The sequence below is a fragment of the Lissotriton vulgaris genome, chromosome 2_1, assembly GCF_964263255.1.
Source record: "Lissotriton vulgaris chromosome 2_1, aLisVul1.2, whole genome shotgun sequence".
NCBI classification, from domain to species: domain Eukaryota; kingdom Metazoa; phylum Chordata; class Amphibia; order Caudata; family Salamandridae; genus Lissotriton; species Lissotriton vulgaris.
This window is the reverse complement of record NC_141687.1, coordinates 131,469,978-131,495,226: the sequence shown is the minus strand read 5'-3', so window position 1 is coordinate 131,495,226 and position 25,249 is coordinate 131,469,978. Positions and strand designations below refer to the sequence as shown.

Genomic DNA, 25,249 nt, shown 5'->3' with positions numbered 1-25,249 from the left:
CTACTTTTCAGTAACTTAAGCGGTGATTCAAAGTTTTACCCCTGAGGTAAAAAATGTGAGGTTCCAGAAAAAAAGTAGTGACAGGAAGCCTGTGCCGATAAATATGTCCATGTAGTTAGCCGAGTTTGTCCCTGAAGAGGTGGGAGCTACTCATATATCAGGTATATGTCTCTAATACCTCCTTGTCTGTCTTCCTCGTCCCAGTCCTAAGAGATGAGTTCATCTTTCGACCTCACAGACATCGTTTACACGCCTGCTTTTTTATACCTTGTTCTTGGTAAGCTTTGCCTTCCTAACACAGGCAAGAATTTGTTTTGCTCTTTGCTATGTATTTATTAACGTTTTTCCTATCTCAAGCTTTCTCCAGGAGTCTTATGCACCAGTATCAGCCGCTACTGTCTGTCAAGCAGACGTGGGTCCCTTGCTCGCTGTGCCTTTGGATTCAAGTTAGCCTGGCTGATGAGGGGTGATACCCCGAAACTGGTCCCAGGATGCTTGTTTCCGGTCCAGAAAAGACCCGGCTTGACTGTTCAGGCTGGACTGTTCCCATCAGGAGCAGGGTCAAGACTGATTTGCATATGGCTGGTTCCAAACTGGAGTTGGCATATTGGGCAAAAGAACAATGGATTTAACTCAGCTCTCTTGACTGGGGGTGAATGTTAATTTCATTCAGCATTCTGTCCCTCATTTGTTGCCAAAGCAACTTTCTAACCGTGGCACTTTCAGAATTGTGTCTTAAAATCCAATTTTAGTGATAAAGATAATTCATTTTAAATTACAATTCATTTGAGTCTAAACATGACATCTCTTCTTCCTCCCAATCCAAACCTAGCAGTTAATAAATGTTATATGGTTATTCAGTGTTAGTCAATGGTAGAGATTGGCCTTAAAGCAGTAAAAAACGACTTTAGGAGCTTTTCACTACCAGGACATGTAACACAAACCCACTTGTTCTCTTTTTTAAATTCAAGGCATCCTGCCCTATCAACCTTTAAGGCCTACCTTGTGGATTATTTATATATGTTTAAAAGGAAGGGATGGTCCGGGAAAAAGTTTTATTTTCCCTGGGTAAAATGGAAGTTTAAAACTGCATTACAGGCTGCAATGGCAGACAAGAGGCATGTTTAATTTGATACTTTAGTTGGTGGCACAATGAACACTGTAGGCCCATTAGTAGCATTTAAGATACAGGACCTGGGTAATTGCAGTACTACATACTAGAGACTTATACGTAAATTAAATGTGCCAATCAGGTGTGGGTCAATTTTATAATGTTTTAGGAGGAGAGATCCAACACTGTACCACTGGTTAGCAGTGCCTGTCCTAAAGCCAACAAAAACAGATTTAGCAAAGCAGGAGCTGTAAAGGCAAAAAGTTTGCATGGCCAAGTCCAACAATTTCCTTTTCCTTAGTTTGGTGCTGTCAGTTTTTCAACAGTGGTATTAATCCTTCACACATAATGTTAATTACAACTCGCTCATGTGTGACTATTGTTCCCTCCGGTCTGCCCGAGAAGCTGCAGTTTAGATAAACATGTAGTCATACAGCTTTATGACCCAGTGTTAGGCAATGTAAGAAACTCTTTCTAACTTCAGTAAAAGTAAAGTAAAGGGTTTCCCTCCCTCCACCTCTTCTGCGGCTGCCTCCTTCGCTCTTTTCCTAGCTCTCTTCCCCCTCCACCCCATTCACTTGATCATGCAATATGTTTGACTGTCGCCAACGCCACGCTGCCTATGTATTCTCCTGCATTAAGGTTCTTTTGTCCCTGAGGTTTATACACCTATCCACAAATCCTTGTTGTACGTAATGTTGCAACTATCTTTACATTACGGACATTTCTTTTTTTTTCTAAGCTCAATATTTTTGGAATGTCGTAGTTCTGTTTACTCTGCAAGTAAACTGCATTAGTGGTTAAACTTTTCTGAACCACACATTTCGTCTATATTTTACTACAACCCCTCTCACACCCACCTGCTCAATGCACAAGAAAGCCTCAAGGCTCAGGCCTATGTTTTACGGAAATGTTGCCATTCCCGCAGCCCATCTCGCCTTTTTAAAGGGTCTTTACTTGAACAGTGGTTTCTTCCTCATAATTAGTACCCATGCATTATGTCTTTCAACTAAATGCTTATCCGATTTTTTTTAATATCCTTTCCACTCCACTTAGACCAAACCCCTAAGTCAACATTCCACATCTTTTAGTTCCTGTGTTCTCAGCTGTGCCTTGTCTGCGTCCTACAACACCTAATTTAATGAATAAAAAGGTGTTTAGAATCCTTTATTGTTGGTTAATTGATGAAGTGTAATGTGTGTCCAAGTGGGCTCGGTCTGTCACTTTTGCAATATAACAACTGAATTTGTCAAGGATTCCCATTTATATTAATTGTATGTAAAAGCTTAAAGTCTGGCTGGCCTACAGTTCTGGCATGGCTCTGGCCCGCCCATATAAACACCACAGGTCTGCTATATTACATATATATATCTGAGTTACTAAAACGATGATTTCATATGTTATTGTATATTTTGGCCCCTGTACTCCACGTATTTGTAAATTAAGTCCTGAATATTTGAAAATGACTATACCTGACAAAAGCCCTTTATAAATCGCTTATAATAAGTACCCTTACATCACCCAGATTCTATGAAACCAGACTCTGAGGGGCCTGGTCAGAAGCGCCTTGAGACAGTTCAAATTGTGCTGTAGGCTTTACAAAACACGTATATTATTACTAATAAAGAAAATACATCAATATGCAATATATATTTGTGTACAGAGGCGTGTTTTTTTTTAAGTTGTCAGCTGTGCCTGTGAGTCCTATTTGTACTACAGTGTGATCTTCTAGTGTATTCCAGCCCTTTTTGGGAACTTTTATAGATATTTAAAGGGATCAAGACCTTGCCTCACCTTTAGCAAGTTGCAATGTTTTCAATTAATAGATTGCCCTTTAACCCCTTGCGTACTAGTGGCAGAACCGTTCCGTCAAGAGCCTCGGGTGGGCCGTGCTAGTGACGGAACGGTTCAGTCAAGGCCCGCTCGCGGCGCCTGCACGGCACGAATTCCGCGCCTGCGCTGAGCGTTCTATTAGGCGGGCGGGGCCGTGACGGAACCGTTCCGTCAGAAGCACAGCCCACAGTGCGCGCGGCCCCTCTCCCCCTTAGCACTGCAGCTAAGGGGTTAAATATTGAACACTATTCCAACACACGGGTTTCTTGTTATTAGTATATTCGCTCATGGTCATCCACTTATTTTTACACAATTTAAAACCTTTCCAGATGCAGAAATCAGTACATAAAAAACAATTGTTTACTGTTTATCTGCTTCTACAAAGAAAGAGGTGAAAACTTCATAAATCAGTTCTGGCATTAGGAACACTTTAAAAACAACGTTCATGTTCAAATTGATGTCAAAGCCATTATGTGCAGGTACACAAAAGGCTGCAAAATTCTGTTTTGCAACCTTTCTCAACATTGCAAAAGTTACAAATCACTTTGCAAGATTATTCCAGGTTTTCAGCTTCTTGCCGAACTCAACACGTGAGGAGGAGTCCCTGTTGTGCAGAGGGATGTTGTACCAGGGGTTGGGTATGATGTAGGAGAACGCTAGACCTCCTGTCCTGCTTTTGTGGATGCAGGTGGTGAGTATGAGTGAGGATGAGGCTGAGAGCAGGTGTCTGGTGGGTTGGTGGAAGTGAAGGCCGTTGTTAAGATGTGTTGGTTCAGTGTTGTGCAGTGCCTTGTATGTGTGCGCCAGGAGTTTGGATTAGTGGCATTTACGTATGCCGAGCTCTCTGAGATGTGGTGTGATGTGGGTGCGTCGTGGAGGGTCAAGGATGAGTCTCACTGTGTTGGTCTGGATGGTCTGGTGTTGGAGGAGGAGATGGTTGGAGATCCTGGAGTAGAGAGAGTTGCCATAGTCTAGGCTGCTTGTGATAATGGCTTGGGCGATGGTGTGTCTGGTGTTCTGGGATAGCCGCTTGAATGCAGAACATGAGGATTATATGGAAGCAAGAGGAGCTGACTGCATTGACTTGCACTGTCATGTTGAGATTATACTCTAGGATGATTCTCGGGTTTCTTAGGTAGTTGGTTGGTGTGGTTCCAAAGTCTTGGCTACAAAGGTTCCCTTAGACCAGCAAGTTCATCATTTCAGAGTTCAGTTTCAGCCAGTCGGTGATCATCTAGACTGCTACACCAATCATGCAGGGGAAAAAGTTGGTTCTGGGGGCAGTGGTCTTTTTGAAATAGGAGGAGTTTGGTGTCATCAGCATAGCATATGATGGCGATACCATGTGATCTGATGATTTTGGTGAATTGTGTTGTGTAGGTGGTGAACAGGGTTGGGCTGAGCGATAAATTCTGGGGAACTCTGTAGATCAGATTCTTGGGTTCCAATGTGTAGACTGGTTGTATGACTTGCTGTGCTGTTCCTGTGAGGAAGAAGAAAATCCCGTTGAGGGCCAGTCCTTAGACACCTTTGTTGTGCAACCTTCTGACAAGGTTGTGGTAGGAGACTGTATCGAAGGAGCAGAGATGTCAACTATGATGAGGGCTGCGGTTTCTCCACAGTCCAATATTTTGTGGATTTCATCAGTGGCCACGATGAGTGCTAATTCTGTCTGTGGTTAGTCCAAAAACCTGATTAGAAGTGGTCGAGTAGCTCTTGAAGTTCAAGGTGGTTGGTGAATTGGTCTCTGATGATCTTTTCTATCACTTTGCAGAGAATGGGAGCAAAGAGGTGCGTCAGAAGTTGCTAAGCTCACTGGGTTCAGCTGAAGGATTTTTGAGAGGAATGTTGACTGCTGCATGTTTCCAGACTTCTAGGAAGGTGGGAGGTTTGATGGAGGTGTTGATGATGCGGTGATGTGCCCCCAAAAAAAGAAATTGGGGGAGGGGAGGCGGAAATCAGATTTTTAATGTGATCAATATATCAAAAAGTTTTGCTGTTGAGATAATATTTTATAAAATTAAAAACATTTCTTTTAAAAGAAAATACATTATTTAACAATTGTTTTAAATAAAATGTTCTATTGTTAATTTTACAGCATAATATTACTCTGTTTTTTATTTTTCAAATTTCAGGAATAGTACCAAATATTTTTACAAATAGATTCATTATTAATAGTTATAAGAATAATCTATTTTTTAAATGTTTAATTATGAATATTTAGTTTTGCAGTTTGAGATACGTGTGTTTTTGAAGCAATTTGTAGTGTGTTTTATAGTAGAAAATGTCTGTATGGCTATGGAGTATTGATGTGTGTATACATACTTTCAGTGCAGAAAATGTTTAAAAATGTTTTTAAAATAGAAAATGTCACCTATTTCGTGTCCACCAATGTCACAAAAATGTGTTTAGATTGGAGTGGGAATAGTAAATGTCACTCCTTTGATGTCCAACAATTTCCCCCAAATTGGTTTAGGATGGAGTGGAATAGTAAATGTCATTCCTTTAGAGTCCAACACCTTTCCCAAATTGGTATAGATTGAAGTGAGAATAGTAAATATCACCCCTCAAGTGCTCAACACCTTTCCCAAATTGGTACAGGTTGCAATGGAAATAGTAAATGTTACCCCTTCAATATCCAACACCTTCCAAAAATTGTCTTAGATTGGAGTGGGAATAGTAGATTTCACTGTTTGGTGTGCAACACTTTCCCCACATTTGTGTAGGTTGGAGTGGGAATAGTAAATGTCGCTTCTCTTGTGTCCAACATATTCTCCAAATTGGTATACAATGGAATGGGAATAGTAAATCTTGACATTTTAGTGTCCAGCACCTTCCACAAATCGGTATAGATTGAAGGGCGAATAGTAAATGTCACTACTCTAGTGTCCAGTACCATCACAAACATGGTTTCGATTAGTGTGATGTTATAAATGGGGTTTCTAGTTGGCAGAGGTATGCAGCCTGCCCAAGTAGGGATCCTCAATCTAGTCAGGGTAAGATAGATACACACTAAAATATACCCTGTGCTCACCCTCTGGTAGCCTGGCACAAAGTAGTCAGTAGGCTTATCTGAAGAGGAAATGTGTAATGTATCTGTGCAACATACAGTAACATAATGAAAACACCTCAAAACGACTCCACACTGGTTTAGAGAAATAGATCATAATCTTATGAATAAATCAAGACCAAAACAACAAAAATCCAATAAATAGAAGTTGGGATATGGATTTTTAAAGAGCAAAAAGAGTTCTAGTACCTAGAAGCAATACGTGCCTATAGGGGTTATCTGGTCACGCTGGACAGGAGCAAAGTCAACAGTTGAGGCCAATTATGATGGAGTGCACAAGTTCATAAAGAAATTAAATCATCTGGTAGGAAGAGTATGTATTACATAAGCACATTTCCCACTGGTGAGCAATGTTCCCTCTAATTTTTTTCCTCTGTGTGCGGCAGTATAAGGTCTCTGTGCGCTGCAACCAAGGCTATGTGCGCCGGGAACCAGACCACGTATATGGTGCAGCGCCAAATATCACTCCAAACCTTTGCTTAAAAAAGTGAAAAGAGAGTGCATTTCCACACATGTAGCGCCACATGAAGTGTCTTAAGGCAGCCAGAAAACACACTTGTCAAACCATAATGGAAACTGTATTTGTACTGCACTACTTTTGAAATGTTATGCCGTCAATTTATATCTCTATTTTATTTCATCATTTGTATTTTTGTGTGGCAAAGAAGTGAAGCCCATCTGCTCAGAAAGCATTTATCAGAATGCCCGGTCACAGTTGTGTTCATTAAGTTTCATATGTGGGACTTGACTGTGTGCGAGCTCCATACGTGTCTATGAGCGGCATCTAGAGACAAGGTAGGTGGCCGCGCACGTGGGCAAGCGAGAGGGAGCTGTGGTCGTCGGGAGACACCATCACTGAATGTTGTCTAGTGGCTGTGTTTTAGCCATGAAACCAGGAGACTTCACATCTAAAACTGGGTTTACCATGTTAATGCTGGTTCTAAATATTGTATTAGAAATATCTCGCCATGCACTGGTGTTTCCATATGATGGATATTTTCTTGGCATTGCCATCAAAATCCTCCCACCCCAGGGCTGGCCTAGATGGAAATTGTGGCTTCAGGAGATAGTTTTTATTTTTGACTTCTTCATTTGGCTAAATACTGTGTACTTAGGCATTCTTATTTTTTTTACCTTATTTTTCTTCTCCCATTTTTTGCCAAATTTAGGAGCACTTCGAATCAGACTTAAAAGTTCTAGTAAGTGATAGATTAAAAAACTGGACTGGAACCAAACACACTCTAGCCATACTCACAGGGAAACAGTCCTGTCTCACAGTCTCCAACAAAATGTCCTACAGTGGAAGTTGTAAAGCCTTTGGGGCAAACAGCACAGCATTTCAGTCTCGGATCTACTACTTTACAAAATGTTTTGACCTAGGTCAAATTATACTCGTCCTAATTATACTCGTCCTGCGCTTCCGGCCCCTTGTCTGTCAATATGCAAGATCTTCAGAGCAAGCCTAGTATCAAGATCTATTCTTAACACTTACATTACAATAAAGATTTGAAATTTTTAACACTTCCCAGTGTTAGAAATGTATCGCAATGACTACTGAAGTCATGAAGTTGTTGCACACTGTAGAATCCCCCACATTCCTTAGCACTGTCTTGTCTGGCTAGTGTCTACAGAGGATGGTTAGTAAGTCATTCAGGTTAATTCACGGTCTTGACTGCATTTAAACCTCGCAGGAGGCGCCCCCACCCCAGTCAGAAGTTTAGGGCTACTTAATTATAGTAACTCGCATTCCTCTTCATGCAGACAAATTATTGCTGGCTGCTGAGAGGCAATTATTCACAGCCAATAGCAAATGGGGCTGAAAGACAACACAGGGACACACAGCGATGTGACCTGATGGGACCAACCTGGTCGCACATGACTCCATATCCTCCTGCTCGCTACCTCTTCTTTGCTGTGCCATTCGTGACTGACACGCAGCAGCTGGCGTAGCTAGAGCTTCTGGCACTTGGGGCTATCCCCCAGATTGCCGCACATGGCAGGTAGCGGCAGGGGGAGGGATCTGGGGAAAAATGACAGCGAGCAGCAGGGGTGGATTGGCAGGGTTTAAGTTACGACGCCACTCTCTACTCCACTGCATAAGAAAGGGTGTGAAACTGTGGCGTAAGCATAGAGCAAACCTCGAAGGACAAGTCTCAGTTGATGAAGGCCCACCAGCACTAAAATGGTAGCTAATTGCATTAAGTAAATGTATCCCTTCCTCCTCGTTACACCACTCCATACTTAACTGCTGATACAAGACCACAGCTGTAAAACCACCCGCTAGATATCAAGCACAACACCAAAACAACTCCCCCATAGGTCACACTCTACACCCACTCTCTACCAAACAACAACAGTATTTAGAAACATAAGCAAAGCTATAGCTATCTCCTTTTTGATCCACTCCATACATGTCATTTAAGAAACACCCCTCAGGTCCTTATGCATGAAACCAATGTCACATAGGCCACACTATACACATTCATTCTTGAGAACGCCACTGAAGTTGCACCGCGAGATAGTGCTCAGGAGAAGGCCACTGAAGTTGCACCGCTAGATAGCAGTGCTTGAAGTGCAGGGCTCCCAGGCCTCCATGATCCGTGGGTAGTTTCAATTTGGAAAGGAAAGTTCTACTCTACACCAGTGATTATTTAAAGTTAGGTTCCTAGCATGCCATCCTGCATGTGGAAGAGGCTCTTGGATCTGGAAATTGGTAGTTTGAGAAACAGTACAGTGATCTTGACAGCATCACCATTTTAGTCAGGTATGCAACAGACCTATTATGTTTGCTATGGGTTTTCACCCTGAAAATTGTTTTAAAAAGGGGGTTAAATAGTCCATTTTAATGCAACAAAAAAAACATAGGTTCTATAGGGGAGATGATGAAATATTCCAGTACTTTCAGGGTCTGCCTCAGCCCCCTCAGTCACCCTTCTGTCAGCTTCAGAGGAAGATGGTGATCTGAATCAGACACTGGTGGCCTGATATGTGCACTGCAGTGTTTCTTTAAAAAATCATAGTATCACGAACACTGATTATGAAAATGTAGAGAAAATATGAGCAGTGGCCAGGGACAAAATGTGGCGACTTATATGTGGCAGGCATTGACATTCATTGGTCCTAACAATTGCTTCTGCAGAAAATTAAAGTAGCCTCTACTTTGAATTAAAGTGCTGATGCCTCCAAGCAAGCAAAACAAGTGAGCCAAACCCTCAATAGAACAGCTTCCTTGTCTCTTCCATCCATGGATCTGTCTATTCATTCTTTCACCCTTCCATCCACCTACTGGCATCCACTATTTCACCTTTAGATTCTGTCATCCTTTCATTCTTTCATCCATTAATCAATATTTCCCCATTCTATCCATTTGTCCATCCATCCAATTTGCCATCCATCTATTATGCCATCCTTCTGCCCATCCACAGAGTCTAAAAACCAACCATCCACTTTGCCACCCATCGATCCATTCACTCTTCCATCCATTCTCTTTGCCATCCATCCTCTTTGCCATCCATCCTCCACTCTGTTATCTTACCATCACGTCTGCCATTCATCGATCAATTGTTATCCTTTCATCAATTCATTAACTCTTCCATTCATCCACTTGGCCATCCATCAGCCTACTCTGCCATCCATCCTTCTATCCTCTCTTCCATCCATCCCTCCATCCCCTCTGTCATTCACCCTCTCTGCCATCCACTCTGCCACCCATTCACCATCCATCCACTCTGCCACCCATCCATTCATCAACTATTCTATCTATCCATTCAACCACCCATCCACTCTGCCATTCATTCATCCATCAATCCATCCACTCTGCTATCCAACCACCCATTCATCCCCTCTGCCATGTATCAATCCCCTCTGCCATCCATCCGCTCATCCATTCATCCACTCTGCCATCCATCCTGCCATTCATTCATCAATCCATCCACTCTGCTATCCAATCATGCATTCAGTCACTTTGCCTTTAATCCATTCACGCTGCCACGCATCCATCCATTTACTTTGCCATCCATTCAATCTGCCATCCACCCATACATTCATTCACTTTGCCACCCATCTATTCATCCTGCCATCTATTCATCATCCATCCACTATGACTTCCATTCACAGATCTTTTCGCCCACTCATCCATCCCTTTACTCTATCCTCCTTTCAGCTGTCCCTCCACCTATACATTCACTGAACGATTTGCTCTGCCATCCTTTCACTTGTCCATCCACCTATCCATTCACTCACTCGCCCATCCCTTTACTTTACTATACTTTCATGTGTCCATCCATCCTCATTCACTTCTTCTTCCACCCACATATCCATTTATCCTCCTACTCATACATCCCTAATTCCTTTTTTCACCCTTTTCTTCCAACATTCCTTCTTTCTTTCCCTTTCCATTTACTCAGCTGTCGGTTTTCGTCACCCCTGCTTGCTCTTCTATTCAGGCAGTATCCTGCATTAAGGATGAGCTTTTGACTGCCGAGTGATAGACAGAAGTTGGCCATAAAGAACGCCCCTCCCCCACCCAACGCTGTAGCTGATAAAGAGGGAGTTCGACATCCCTGGCAGCAAGCAGTTATAACAAAAATGTTCTACTGCATGGAAAACCAACGGATTCGCCTCTCCAACAAATAAAGCAGTACGTGCTGACTATTAAAAAGAGAAGTAGCACTCACTTTAAATTAAAAAGAAAATCTGGGTACTTTTGCCGTGATACATTCTGCCCTTAGTGCAAAGCGCCACAAAGGTTTCGTCCCAGAATATCGTTGCAAATATATCGTTTGATACATAGATTGTATCCTATATACTGTCTATAAAATATTGCAAAATGTGGAATGAATATTAGAAAATGTATAACCAGTGGCACAATAGTGTTGGAAACAATATTTAGAATACTATATTTATGCCAGGCAAATTTTTTGTATATGATATTATTGCATACAAACAAAACAGTCTTATATAGCAATTGAATGGGTTTGCTTAAATTGAGCCGCACATCTTACATTTGTTATGCCAGATATAATCGTGAAAAACAGTCATTAGGCAATTGCTACTACGGCAAGGGTGCTTAAGGTATATAACACCTACCCACCAAGGTGTCGTCTCCTCCCAAGATCTAACAGCGAAACTTGGGTCACATGTGCAAAAAATACAATACCTCAGCACACCCTTCTCATTATTTCAGTAAATGGTAGTCTCAATATTGCTTGACACAATTTTGGTAAACTCAGTGCCCTATATAATATAGTCCAAAAAATTAACTAGAGTCTTCAGAAAGATAAGATAGTCCAGACAGGTCTCCTTAGATTGAAGTTTGTTTATTGTCATGTATCACTGGAAGCAAGCAGCCGACGCGCGTTTCGCCCGCAGGGCTTTTTCAAGGCTGCGAACAAAGTATTGATACATGTCCATTAGGCCAATATTCACTTCCATTGAATTACAATAAAAAGTGTACTTCTCCAGTTCATGCAGAATCACACGTGGTTCCTATTCGTTACCTGGGCCATCCCGTGATATGTGCTGGGATGTACACCATTTTTATATTCACAGTACACCCTGGTGCGCATGAACTCCCAGATTACACCCATCTGCAATGGTGGAAGTATGGAATTGGTAAAAAGTGATAAGGTTGAGGAGAATAATTAGAGAGCCAGGACGATACGTGTGGAAAGAGATGTGTTGAAAAGGTTTTTTTGTAATATAGAAAAGTATCCTGCTAAGTATCTATAAAAGTTAAAACCATATAGAAAAAGGGTGGCCTCTATTCCGTGCTGAAGAATTTTTCTGCTGCCACAATATGTCTCACCTCGTAGTTTACTTCCTTTTAATGTGAATGATCCACGAAAATTATTTCCAGAAATCAGTATTTAAAATCCAATCAGTCACACCTTGGGAGAATGGGTCTGCTTTTTGTTGGTTCTTCTGAAAATGTAATATGGCCATCTGTTATTATCTATGATCTTAAAAAATGGGGTCCAATAATATACAAACTAAGTTCAAATATTCAAAAAACTTTACACTGATTGGAACAGATAAATGAATGTGTTCCATCATCACATAGTCCTGACTACAACATACATTAATATTCTATTAGTACCCCTATTTATGGGAAACATAATCACTCATAAAAATGCTAAAATAGCAGAACAAAGTCTTACCTATATTGCGTTGAAACTATGTCCAATAGGAGGGAATATATTCATTTCCTTTCCGAGTAAGGGAGCCAAAGTCCCAATATGTATGGCATCAAATCCCAAGGTATGGGTATAATTTCTTGAATCTTGATAAATCCAAGAAAAACAATCTGTGTCAAATATTAAAGTATATGTATTAGAAAAACCCGGTAAAGACGAATATATATAGAATATTCTAACGGTTTCCCAAAAGTGCTTGTGCAAAGAAACTTATTGCTACGAGCGATCCATGTATCAGGAAAGGGGCATGGGTCCTTCCTATGAAAAGCTTTTTATCGAATAGAAATATTGCAAGAGAATGACATCGTACTTTAACGTGCGTTGTAAAAATACCCATGTGGATCTCTAGTTACTTCCGGAAGGGTACCGAGCCCTACTTGAAGTAAGGACTCGCCTATCGTACCTAGTCCCCCCACCAAACTTAACACCACGATTCAAATAGTATTGTAACGGCGGATCGAGCCTTCGACAGGTCAAGGACCCATAAACTGGATATCCCGACAGTTTCCTCTTACCTCTAAGATATCAGCGAGAGCAGTGTAGCGCGCCCAAGTCAATCCAGTCCAAACACGGGTTGCCGGTCAGTGTCCCCAGTTTAAATGCGTGTTTGTGAAAGCGTCCCGGGTGTCATTAACACAAACGAGGGACTCCTATACCGCAGTTGGGAAAACAGTACCATGAAAGTGGGCGCCATCATTGAAGGTGCAATCTAAATGGCGAAAAGCATATCACTAGCTTAAGAAGATTAAATGAGTGAATAAATGAAGGATAATCCGTAAATAATCCGAAAGGCAATTGTAAGCGGCGTCCTCATATTTACAATCTAAAGAGAAACACCACTGACTCGATTGGCTCAAATAGCAAAGAAAAATTGTAACTAAATGTTCCCTCCTATTGCGTTACCGAATCGGCAGAAAATGGGTTCTCACTGGTCAATCTCACCACTGTATTAAAAGAATAAGTAAAATTCATTCCACCAGCACAGAGGACGAATACTGGAATTCCATGTTTACCATTACAATCTATTATCTCTATTGTAAGAGTCTTTTTTATATCATTTCACAAAACTCAAAAGAGAGAAAAGGCAGAAATATGATTCACGTCATATTCAGTGATCTTCCCGACCTGGTTGACATTATTTCCAATATGAAATTATCTCAACAGTCTCTTCAGTTCTCTTACGATGCACAGTTTAAAATACTAACCGGATCTGTTTTGGGATTACAATCCAACCCTAGGATGTACTTCTTACTTTATTTCAAGATTTGATGGTATGTTACATATTGTATATAGCGTACCAGTGCCATTGGTATGGCTTTGCAGCACTTTGCTGGTGTGTACTTTCCTATATGCACTTCCCGCCGATATTTTGCCTCTCGACATTAGAATGCCACAATAGTGTTAGTCTCCATATTCAGAAGTACAATCTCGAATCACGTGCTTAGAAGCAGCCGTTTCTAACTTAAGGAGCATGTTACAAATGGGCCACATAGAGCTATATCCTAAACATTTCAACTCAGACCCTGGCATGACACACATAACATTTCTCTGGCCTGCATGAACCCATCGGAGATACAACCATGTCACGCTTGAGCCGTCTCCATACTCGAGGCGCTAGATTCTGAGCCTGCAGCGGGCAGTTTCTCGCTTTATGACACATGTTACTTGTTAGTATCCCTGCTGGGGTTCACGTACATCTTCACTTCTCATAGCTGAGGCAGAAGGCACATTTTCTGCTTCGTCTGCGCCTGATATCTTCCGAGCCACGATGTGCAACCTTTGCCCGTTCTCCACCCTGAACAAAGTAATGCACCACTACATGGGCAGAGTGCAGGGAACATGTGATGCAGCTAGCGCTGCCTAATGGGAGCAGTCTTGCCAGACAGGCCAGCAGCGCTATTGATGGAGTCCAGCCTGGTGTGCTTGCACTAACATACACGTCACGACGTGTGCAGTGCTGCTCGACTATGTGCCCAAATAAATCATGGGCTGGCCACCAGAGCCACACAGCTGCCGCCGACCGCCTCCAAAATAGTGCCGCCTGGGGGGAACCGCCCCCCCTAGCTACGCAGTGACAGATAGGATGGCTGAAAGACCGAGTAGTTACTCTGCCTCTCAAGACCAACATGGACTCGACAATTCTCTCTCCGGTGCCTACTCGATTCACGGGTTCACACTCTGCGACTCTGGGCAATAGCTTGCTTAATCTCCACAACGGCCCCTCGCGGCGGGATCCCTGGCTTTCACCTTGCGGATACCCTGCCGGGGTTATCTCACAGGGAAATACCAGGACGGGTTCCCTAAGCAAGCGCTTAGAAACCGCTCGGTGATTTGCGCTATATAAATTCCTGTACATTTACATTTACAACACATAATAGCTTTTCACTGCAAAAAAAACCCCACTATTAGGCAGCAGATGTGCCCACGGAGAGACCCGTACTGTAGGGCGCAGCATTTGTGCCCCATACCCAGTCGCACAGCTTTAAGGCAAACGTTTCCACATTACTCCATGTAATCCATTTAACTCATTTTTAATCCATGTACTCCATCGTATTATCCAACTTTTAACTTTAATTCCAATGACTCCACACGTTGGGGTGTCATGTTATTTTTCCAGGTTTCTCATGCTCGAGATGTGCCCATCCGGACCTCTTGTCAAGAACCTCGAACAGACGCATGATTCATCTAAAACCAGTGTTTATTTATAAACCCAATGCATTTTGGGCTTTGACAAGCCCTTCTTCGGGGGTCACTACAAATGACAAAAAGCATTCACCATTACACCATTATTCACTAATATGCATATAGAGATAAATACAGTCAATCACTGTTTGTATGAAACAAAATCAAGAAAGGTATTATATTTATCCATTTGCACGTCAATAAAAAAGACACACAAAAAAACACATATCATTGTGCTATCCCACATAATCACCTCAATAACCTGATTTCAATCCCCATCCTTCCTTTGGTTTACTGTGACGGATCATCTCATCTATCACACAACATCAATCACCTCCATTTACCTAACCAAAAGACGCTATTAACTAGCTGTCCACACTGTCATCACTCATGACATCCATTGACTTCAATTCATTCATTCATACTTTAACCACTCATTCTATTTCACTCCTGTCACCCTCTAAAACTACCCCCTGTTCTTCTTTCACTTCACCTATCCACATCTCGCCACTCATCTTCGTAAACATAACCCAGTCTCACACAGTCCTGTAACTACCCTATTGTTCATGCGCCCTCCCAATCGCTCTGCAAACGTGCGCTGCAAAACATCCTCTTTCATTCCAAACATGAATCACATAACCGGCATTCATTCCCCGCATTAACACCACTTTCATACTTAATCACTCTCGTCATTCCCAACTGCTAACACCACAACATTTACACGTACCTGTCAAAGAATTTCTTACAACCTCCATCTCAGTGCTTCATTTCAAAAAGAGATTGCCTCTATAATGCAAACCACCCGATTTTTAAACCGATCTTTCCCACAAAAATCCCTCCCTTGCTCGTGTTGCCTAATTAGTCACATGATCTCTCATGTCAATGAAACCAACCTCTATTACAACGTGGCATTTGTAATTGGCACCCAGAGTTCATAGGATTACAGAACTTGTCTGCATTACTCGAGCAAACAGAACCTGCCAGTCGCTTGAGGGTGTTTCATTTCTTTCAGCAGTAGGAAGTGTGAAGATGCAGGGGCGAAAGAACACAAAGCTCATTAACATTCAAATGGTCTTTTAAAGACCCGTGAAGTACTCGGCGCGGCTGTTGTGTGCCTGGGAAGCTGTCTCGGCTGGGCTGACACTCTGACAGGGGTGTGGGGGAGGGGGGGTGAAGCACTTTAAGCACAGTGGACTTCGCGCGCCTGGAAGTCTGCCTCTTGCCTGGATTTCGCGCCACTCGCGTTTAAAAAGCGGCAGCGCGAACGGTCTTGTAGGGATGTCTTTGTCACAGTGTGCGCGCTAAATCAAGGACACTGCGCGCTCCAGGTGACAATCGTGAGCGCGCGCCCACCCGCGCACGTTCGTGGGAACAGTGCTGGTGAGTTATTTTTTAATGGAAACAGCTCTATAGAAGTAGATTGATCATTGCACATTAGTTTATTTCAAGATCAAATCCTATGCAATAAATAAAACACAAATATAAACAAAGAGCATACCATCAGTATGTAATGTTCGAATGGTTACTTCCAAGGAAGGAAAAGGGAGTAAGAGTTGGTGCTCATGTGAGAGAGAAAGGAAAGATGGGTATCATCAAAGACATTTATTAGGGCAGCATTTCAAGATCCTTGATATTCAAGGGATCTGGCACTGGTTCCCAATGTGGCCAGTAACCCTACTGTAGTTGGCCTGCCCCAAACTTGGATTTACAACACACTTTTCAACAACCACTATTAGCATTTAAGTTAAGTTATAGGACCTGGGCAATTGGTATACCATTTTACAATGGATATATAAGTAAATTTAATATTCCAATTGTGTACACACCAATATTACAATGTTTAGGGGAGAAGCACATACACTTTGGCACAGGTCAACAGTGGTAAAGTGCTCGGAGTCCTAAGGTCACGAAAAGAATCAGCAAAAACAGGATGCAAGCAGCAAAATGTTTGGGGGAAGACCACCCTAAAGATGACATGTCTAACATTTAGGAATAGTAAATGTCACCCCTTTATTGACCAACACCTTCCCCAAATTGGTATAGATGGGCATGGAAATAGTAAATGTCACCCCTCCAGTGTCCAACAACTTCCTCGAATTGCATGAGATTGGAGAGGGAATAGTAAATGTTAAATGTTACTTCTTTAGTGTCCAACACTTTCTTAAAAATTGTTTATACTGGAGTGTGATGATTTAATTTTACAATTTTAGTGTTGTTATTTGTTCAAAATGTGTTTGTATGTAGTAGTAATAGTTAATGTTATTTCATTAGTTTTGTTGGTGTTTAGAAATGTAATAAAAAAGTAATTAGCTGTATGTTTGTAAAAAAATAATATTAATTATGTATTTTCTATAGAATGGAGACATGTAACACATTTTTAAATAGTTTTTATGTTTTTAAAGTGTATTTAATGTATACTTTTTACATTTTTCAAAATATATATCTCAATTTTAAAATAAATGTACGTATACATGTCAATAAAGCATTTCCTATATATTGTCATCATTAAACTAAAAATGTAAATCATATTTAAATATATTTTAAATAGTTTAATACACATTGTCAACATCATTTTAACATAAGATTTTTCAGTATATATTAAATAACTATATATTTCATACAATTATTTAATTTATACATGTTTCTGATAATTAACAATTTTTTACATTTTTAAATACATTTATTTAACATTTTGACATTATGTCCCATTAATTTGTATGCAAGCTAAGGGCCTGATTACAATGGTGATGGTCCCACCAATGACAGCCCTTTGGCCTGACCACCACACTACTGTTCTGGCGGTCGGACGCTTGTCTGTTGGGGCACTGACCACCGCCTCGCTAGGATCAGTTATTCTAACGGAGCAGCGGTCGGAATCGTTATCCCAAATAGAGATAGTGCAGAGGCAGGCACCACCATTGGACTTACAACATGAAAAGGCTGTCAGAAAGGGACTTTGGGGGCCAGAATCAGGACCCCCTCCCTCGTGGGCCACTGCAATTTGGCCCTGGGCCTACGCACCTACATACACTGTGTGCCAACCACCACATAGTGAATGGCACATGGTACATGGATGTGCACAAAGTCTTCCTTCACACTGCGGCCCTTTTCCTGGGCTACAGCACAAGCCGCCTTGTAAAAAAGCAGTTTCTAGCTGCCAGCATGGCGGTCCTATCCTAATGCAGTGGTTGCACTGCTGACTGCTGGTCGGGTCGTCTCCTGACCAGCGTGCTAGTGGTTGGCAGTCCGACCGACCGCTATACAAATGAAGCCCATAGTCTTTTTTTTTTTATTTAATGTAGCAGACATTGTTTTGCTGCTACCTTTGTTTTTTTAGTCTTTGTGTTATTTTGGTCTATTGTCTGGGATGCAGGTCGCAGTAAGGTGCTCCAGTTTGTTTTAAATGTCCTTTTACGTGTTTTGAAGTTAGGGAGGCTTTGAAGGGTGAGTTCTAGAGGTTAGCTATAGTGTTGTTTACAGGATTTTTGCACTTTTAGTTGTATTAATAGTAGTTGTTTTCACTGGTGTATCGTTTTGGGTTTTCATATACTGTTTTAGTTATGTATCGTTATGTTAGGTCATATTCTGTTATATTATTTTATCATGATTACGTGTAATGTACATGTATTTGTGGGACTGTAATGTTTTTGTGGGTGGATTTTCTTGTTTCTTGTTTACTTTACATGTTTTTGTGGACTGCAGTGTCCTATGGGAATTGGGAGTCACAGGTTTCTTTTTGAAGGTCACTTTTGGTATATTATAAACCAAGATTTGTAATTTCCAATTTTTCGGGTTTCCAGGATCTTTCCGTATTTTTCTTTTTTGTTTTTCAAGTGTGTTCTGTTGTTTTAAGCACTTTTTTCTTTTATGGTTCCGATTAACCCTGGTCGAAGGGCTTCGCTACCCCCACAGAGTGGGCGTAGTGTTGCCTACTTCGCCCTTTGCGAAGTAGGCATAGCAGGCAACACTACGCCCAGTCAGTGGGCGTAGCGAAGCTGCCCGCCACCCGCCTCCCTCCCGCCCTCCCCTACTTTTCTCGCGAGAAATGCGCATGCACGGGCGGCCACGCATGCACATTGGTATCCAAGACGGCGACGCGAACGAGAAGTGGGAGCCCCGGGACGCAGCGGACAAGGTAAGTGCTTTTTATTTACTTTTCTTTTAATATTTACACAAATTAGGTATGTAGGGAAGGAGGGCAGGCGGCGCGTAGTGGGGCTACGCAAATTGCGTAGGTGCGCGTAGTTTCTCACCCACTTTGCGTAGCTTCGCGTAGCCCCACTACGCATACTACGCCCACCCTTAGTTCCGATACACTTTGGATTGCTTTGAGGCACCTCTATTGGATTCATTTTATTTTTGCATTTGTTTGGGCTTTAAAAAAATATTTTTCCCGTTTTTAGTTGATTATGATTTTTCACTCCCAGTACACAGAGGAAGAAATGCAGCTACAGAACAGTAAGTCATATTTGTTTTATTTGTTTTGGGTGCGAAATATTATGTTTTGTTATTTCTGTAAATATTATGCTTTTGTTATTTGGAAATGTGTGGTTTATGTTTTGTATTTATTTTCTGTGATAGACTGACTTTGTTCCTTGAACTTTTCGAATGGTGAGGTTTAGAAATTTTTTTATTTTTATTTTTTTTAAGCACCTTTATTAATACAGGCGTAAACATACACAGCATACCACCTACAACCCCCTCGGGCCGGCACTGCGATAATAAAAGATGTGGTTAATAAACAGACAGCCAGTAGTACACAGCCTTATACCGTCAACCCGGGGGTACGGCGGCGCAAAGGAACTTTTTGGGGAAAGCGTTCGTATCACTAGCGACTGCAGGTGACATGTCAGTGCACATGTGAAAGCCCCCGGTCGCACAGAAGTTGGCTTGTGCAGGCCGTATGCTGCAAAGTCAGAAGTGTAGGTGCATTTTATGTTATTAGGAACCCCCCCTTCCAAAAAGAAACTCCCCTCCCCCCCTTAACCAAAGACTCCCAAGAAATCCCCGTCCCCCCCCCTGTTGTCCAACCCGTTCGCTAACCTACGTGCTACAGGAAATGCCACGCTAAATCTTGTACCAGAGTCCACATCCCTTGCCCTGTGTGTAACCTCTTCGGAATGCTCCGTGTGCGTCCCATTCTCACCTTGTGTAATATCACGTGTGTTCCACTACCAGCCTCTCACCACAGGGCAGCTGGGCATCAATACTCCGCCCAGCCGTCACTGTGTCTCCCAGGTCGCTGACGCGCCCCCGCTCCTTGAGGTCACAGGGGTACACCGTCTGTGTGATTATCATTGCGCATTCTCCCCCCCTTTCCCTCCGTGTGCCTGCCATGTCATCCCTAGTGCTTCGAAAAGTGTTATATAGACACCAGATGTTTTTCGGCCTGCTGGTGGGAGGGAGGAGCTCGCGGCAGTGTTCCGCTTGCGTGCAGCAATATAGCATATCTCTAGCGCACCGTGTCTTGGTCGGTGTCGGCCCTCTCATCCAACACTGCGCCACTGCACGTCTTGCTAGTAATAGACCCATATCCGTCAATCGCCTGTACGCCACCGGTAAGGACTTCGAATAGCCCAACAGTGCCAAAGCCGGGTCGACCGGAAGTTCATGATCCAGTATCTCGCTTAGTTCCGAAATGACCACCACCCAGAACTCATGTATTCTGCGGCAGCCCCACGCCACGTGTAGGAAATCCGCTACCGGCGCGTGGCAACGCTCGCATTCGGATGACTGCCGGAGACCGTAGCGATGCAAGCGCTCAGGAGTGTAATACACCCTCTGCAGGAATTTAAAGTGTATCAACCTGTGTCGCCCATTCAGTGACAGCTTCCTAGTATTAACACAACAATACGTCCACATAGAGTCGTCTATCACGATCTCCAGGTCATTCTGCCAGGCCAAACGGGCCTTGGAAGGTTCTTGCGCTCTGTAGGAGACAATACTCTGTACAAGTGCGCAGTCATATGTCGCGGAGATGCTGTAACTATAACGTGTGAGAGTTCCGGTAAGTCTGGTGGCTCCGCCAGATCTGGGCCCAGTGCATCCTTCAGGGCGCTCCGGACTCTGTGGAATTGGAACCGCTGCAACGGCGTCGGGCTATCCACTCCCTGGGCAACCTGGTCCCACGTTTTAACTTTGCCATCGGTAAACAGCTCTCCCGCAGTCTTAAGCCCCAACGCTTGTAGGGCTCGGATCACGTTTCTGTCCCCGATGGGGGCCAGCCACTGCAGCCATTCCACCGCCATCGAAGGGGAGTATAGCAGCTCTCCCTTTCTGGCCTTCAATAACGCTTTCCAGGCGTGCTTCGTTGCCGTTATCGAGTCTAGTACACCGACTCTATGATCCACCGGGGTGCAGATTGTGGCTGAGAGCGGAAGAGGGTCCGCAAAAAGCTGCTCCATCCGCACGTGCGGGATGTTCCTATCTCCATGAATCCACGTGTGCAAATGTGTGGCCTGCGCCACCCTATAGTATCTCTCTAGATCAGGCGCTCCAAGCCCTCCCAGCGCATACGGGAGCGTGAGCGTGTTCCACTTAATCCGCGGCTGCCCACCTCCCCAGGCCAAGCGAGTCATGAGTTTCGTTAAGTTCAGAAAAAAGGCTTTTTCGATAGTATAATGGGCAGAGTGTTAAACAGAAATAAAAATCTCGGCAGAATCACCATCTTCATGATGGCTATGCGGCCCATCAGGGAGAGTGGGAGTTTACACCACCTTTCCACGTCGTCCTCACATTTACTGAAAGCCACCCCATAGTTTTCACTAAATAGCACCTGCGGGTCTGTGTGTATCATTATCCCAAGGTAGCGTACCGGGTCCGTAGACCAGTGTAACGGATATTCCATCTCAAAGCGATTTGTCACCGGAGTCAGTGGGAACACCACCGATTTCTCCCAATTAACCTTTAGCCCCGGGAGTACGCCAAAACGCACTACCTCTCTTAGTACGGGGGAAAGGTTTGATTCCGGATTTCGCACATAGAGTAATGTATCATCCGCGTACGTCGAGACGATTATTTTATATGTCGGAAAGCTAACCCCAGTGGTATTCACGCAATGCACACGCTACTGGTTCAGCGACGAGTGCGTACAGAACGGGGACAGGGGGCAGCCCTGTCTCGTGCCCCTGCTGATGTCGAAATGGTCCGAAACACGATCTCCCAGTCGTACCCTGGCCACTGGTCTCCAATACAGTGCTCCTACCATTTGTAAAAACTTCTCACCCAAACCCATGCAACGCAAGACCCTCAGCATGAACGGCCATTCGACAGAATCGAATGCCTTCTCCATATCCAAGAAAATCGCGACGGCTTTCGCATCCTGTCGCACATGTTGCATTGTGCCCAACACTGTGCGTATGTTATAGGTCAAGTTCCTTCCAGGAACAAAGCCAGACTGTTCTGGGGCAACAATTTCGGGCGCAATGAGGGACAGTCGGATGGCCAGGACCTTCGCATAAAGATTGGCGTCTACGTTCAACAGGGATAGTGGTCTGTACGAGCTGCAGACATTGGAGGGTTTGCCCGGCTTCAAGATGGTAACCAGTAGAGCCTCTCTCATCGTACAGGGCATGCTACCATCCTCGCAAATCTCATCAAACAAGGACAACAGGTGAGGAATAAGTTTGTCCTTAAAAGTCTTGTAAAACCCCACTGACAGACCATCTATCCCGGGGGCGCTGTGCACGCGCATGCTAGCCAACGCCTCAGAGAGCTCGTCTGCTTGTATGGGTGACATGAGAAACTCCCTGTCTGACTGAGCCAGAAACGGTAGCTGTATATGTTCCAGGTAGTCGTCCATGTCAGACTCTAGATCTTCTGTTTTAGTAGTGTACAAGTCAGAGTAATAGTCACGGAATACCGTGAGAATCTCCTCGTCAGTCGTGATCGTGCTCCCTCCTGAGGTTACAAGTTCTGTCAATCTAGGGGCTCTCCCGGTGTTACGCTATATTCTGGCTAAAAGCGAGCTAGGTCTCTCGCTCTCACCGTACGTTCTCGCCGAGGCATACTTCCCCATATAGCAAACCTCCCTATCCGCCTCCTCGTTCAATTCCGAGATAAGGGATCGCAGTCTGTCAGCCATAAAGGGGTCTGGGTCAGTCAAAAGCCTAGTCTCCAGGTCAGCTAATTGGGATTCCAGAGAGCTCAGCCGCTGTCATATGGCCTTTAATACACTGGAATGTTTAGACATGGCCATCCCGCGAATGAAGACCTTGAACGCCTCCCAAACCGTGTGAAAGGTATCCATGGAGCCCAAGTTCTTCTTGAAGAAGAGGTCAATTTCCTCTGCCATTTCCCCCCTAAAGGTGTCATCTAGCAGGGCGTACGGAGGGAATCGCCAGGTGAATGGGGGATTCTGCGATTCGGTGTTTCCAGAACCAGTAGTATCGGTGAGTGGTCGGATAGAGGTTTAGATTTTTCATGTAAATAATTTATATATTATTCTATTATCTCAGGCTTATTCAACATTAGAGTTGTATTTCATGCTTAGGCTGATGTAATAATATTATGCTTTGTATTTATATAAATAATGATTTGTCATGTTGGTTTATATTTTGTCACCGGTTAATGGCACTTTTGTAGGTTTTGATTTATTTTAAGATATGTTTTTTCTATTCTTTCTAAGGTTCTAAGATTCTTTTGTTATTTATGAAACTTTGAACATATATTGTAGCATGTCATACATTAGTTTGGTTTGTTTGCTACGTTTAGGTGCAATTTGGTTAAAGATTTGCTCCCTTCATAGTTGTTGGTAGTTTTGCTCTTTTTGTAATGCTTCTGTAAATGTAGAGTTTGGGTTGGGTTCTGCCTAGTGTGGATTTGAAGGCAATGTGCTATCCTTCCTCTGCATTGTTTGTTTTTACTTCATATTCCAAGGTGCTGTCACAAACATTCCACCATTGTATTTTAAATCTGTGTCCAGAGCAATGCAGTCTGTCAAATAAAGTGTCTTCGATGTACTCTATTAGGGGGCTTTGTTTGTCTTTATTTTGTTGGTAGAAAGAGTTTTTCACACGTAGACTGTAGTGGTTAGCTACATCTAAAATAGGGGCATAGGCTACTGCGACCATTTTTAAAAGACAAATTGGCTGTTTGTAGCATATTCTACATTTAGGGCCCGATTACAAGTTTTGGGGTTCTAGAGCGAGTGATCCTCAACCACTTTGCACCCAGATTATAATTTAATTGTAGTCTGGCGGGCGGGTAGCGTGGAGTTCCCAGGGGGTGCCTCTTTTAAAGGCTGCGGTGCCTTTGAAAAAGATGCCGCAATGGGAACGCCTCACAAGGTTCCTGCACGGCATGGACGAAAAAGGCCATGCTGTGCAGGAACAGTTGTGCAAGCACACAGGGAGGCACATGCTATGCCCCCCGTGCGAATGTACAAGCAGGAGTGGCAAGGCACAGGGGCCTTCTAGGACACCCTTTGTTTCGTCTCCACCAGGGTTGACATGGAGTAGGAACCTCCAGGTCGCTGCCGGTAGAGAGGTAACTCCTAATATGCTTGCCGGGACAGCGGCTGTCTCGCCAAACATATTGAATCCTCTGACCACCACACCACCTACAGAGAATGGCAGTTCCCTGGCACCGCCATCAGTCCCAAGGTGAGCCAACTGCCTACCCTATAATAGGCGGTGGGACCACTGGTGTGGCAGTGGCTGGACTGCCACCGCAACACCACCCTGAGTCTGGTTGTCCTCGTACAGCCAGACTTATAATCAGACCTTAAGTGCAGATTGTTGAAGGTGTCTCCATATGCTATGGTTGAAGTGAGAGTAATAGCCATATATGGCTGTGTGGGGGTACATTTTTTAATGGTTTGAATCATGGCTTGTTCAAAGTCTATAGTTATTTGTATCACTAGTAGTTATTTGTTTTATGTTTAATGTGGTTTATGGGTTCCCAGTAAGTGCTGATTCTTTTAGTTTGTAGTAAGGCATATATAAAAGGGATATTTGTGTTTTGATATTGGCCATGTGTGGTGTATATCTGTGTGTTGGGTTTGGAACATATTTGGAAGGTCCTATCTATCAGCCAGGTTTGACAGTAGCTTAGTTTTATCAAGTTCCCTGCTGGGGAAAATTGTAGGATTTGTTTATCCATGCTTAAGCTGCCATGTAACAGGAAAGGTTCCTCATTATGTGTAATTGTTAAACCTACAGGTATTTCTATGTCTTGGTATCTTCTTGGGGCAGGAGGAGTATTGCTTGTGGCCTTTTTACTTCATGCAATTAAATAGCTTAAAGTGGGTGTAAGTGGTAGTTGTCTTGTGATGTGTTCATGGACTCTTGGGTGCATATCCTTTAATATTTTGGTTGTGGGTACCTCTGAGCTAGTGCTTGCCTCGCTTTTATATTCTGC

General features: G+C 43.2%; 1 protein-coding gene across 1 annotated transcript in view; it reads left to right on the top strand.

Moving 5' to 3' along the window:
- Positions 1 to 25,249, top strand: part of GALNT17 (polypeptide N-acetylgalactosaminyltransferase 17) — a 1,810,367-nt gene that overhangs the window by 1,664,784 nt on the left and 120,334 nt on the right. The window lies entirely within an intron of this gene.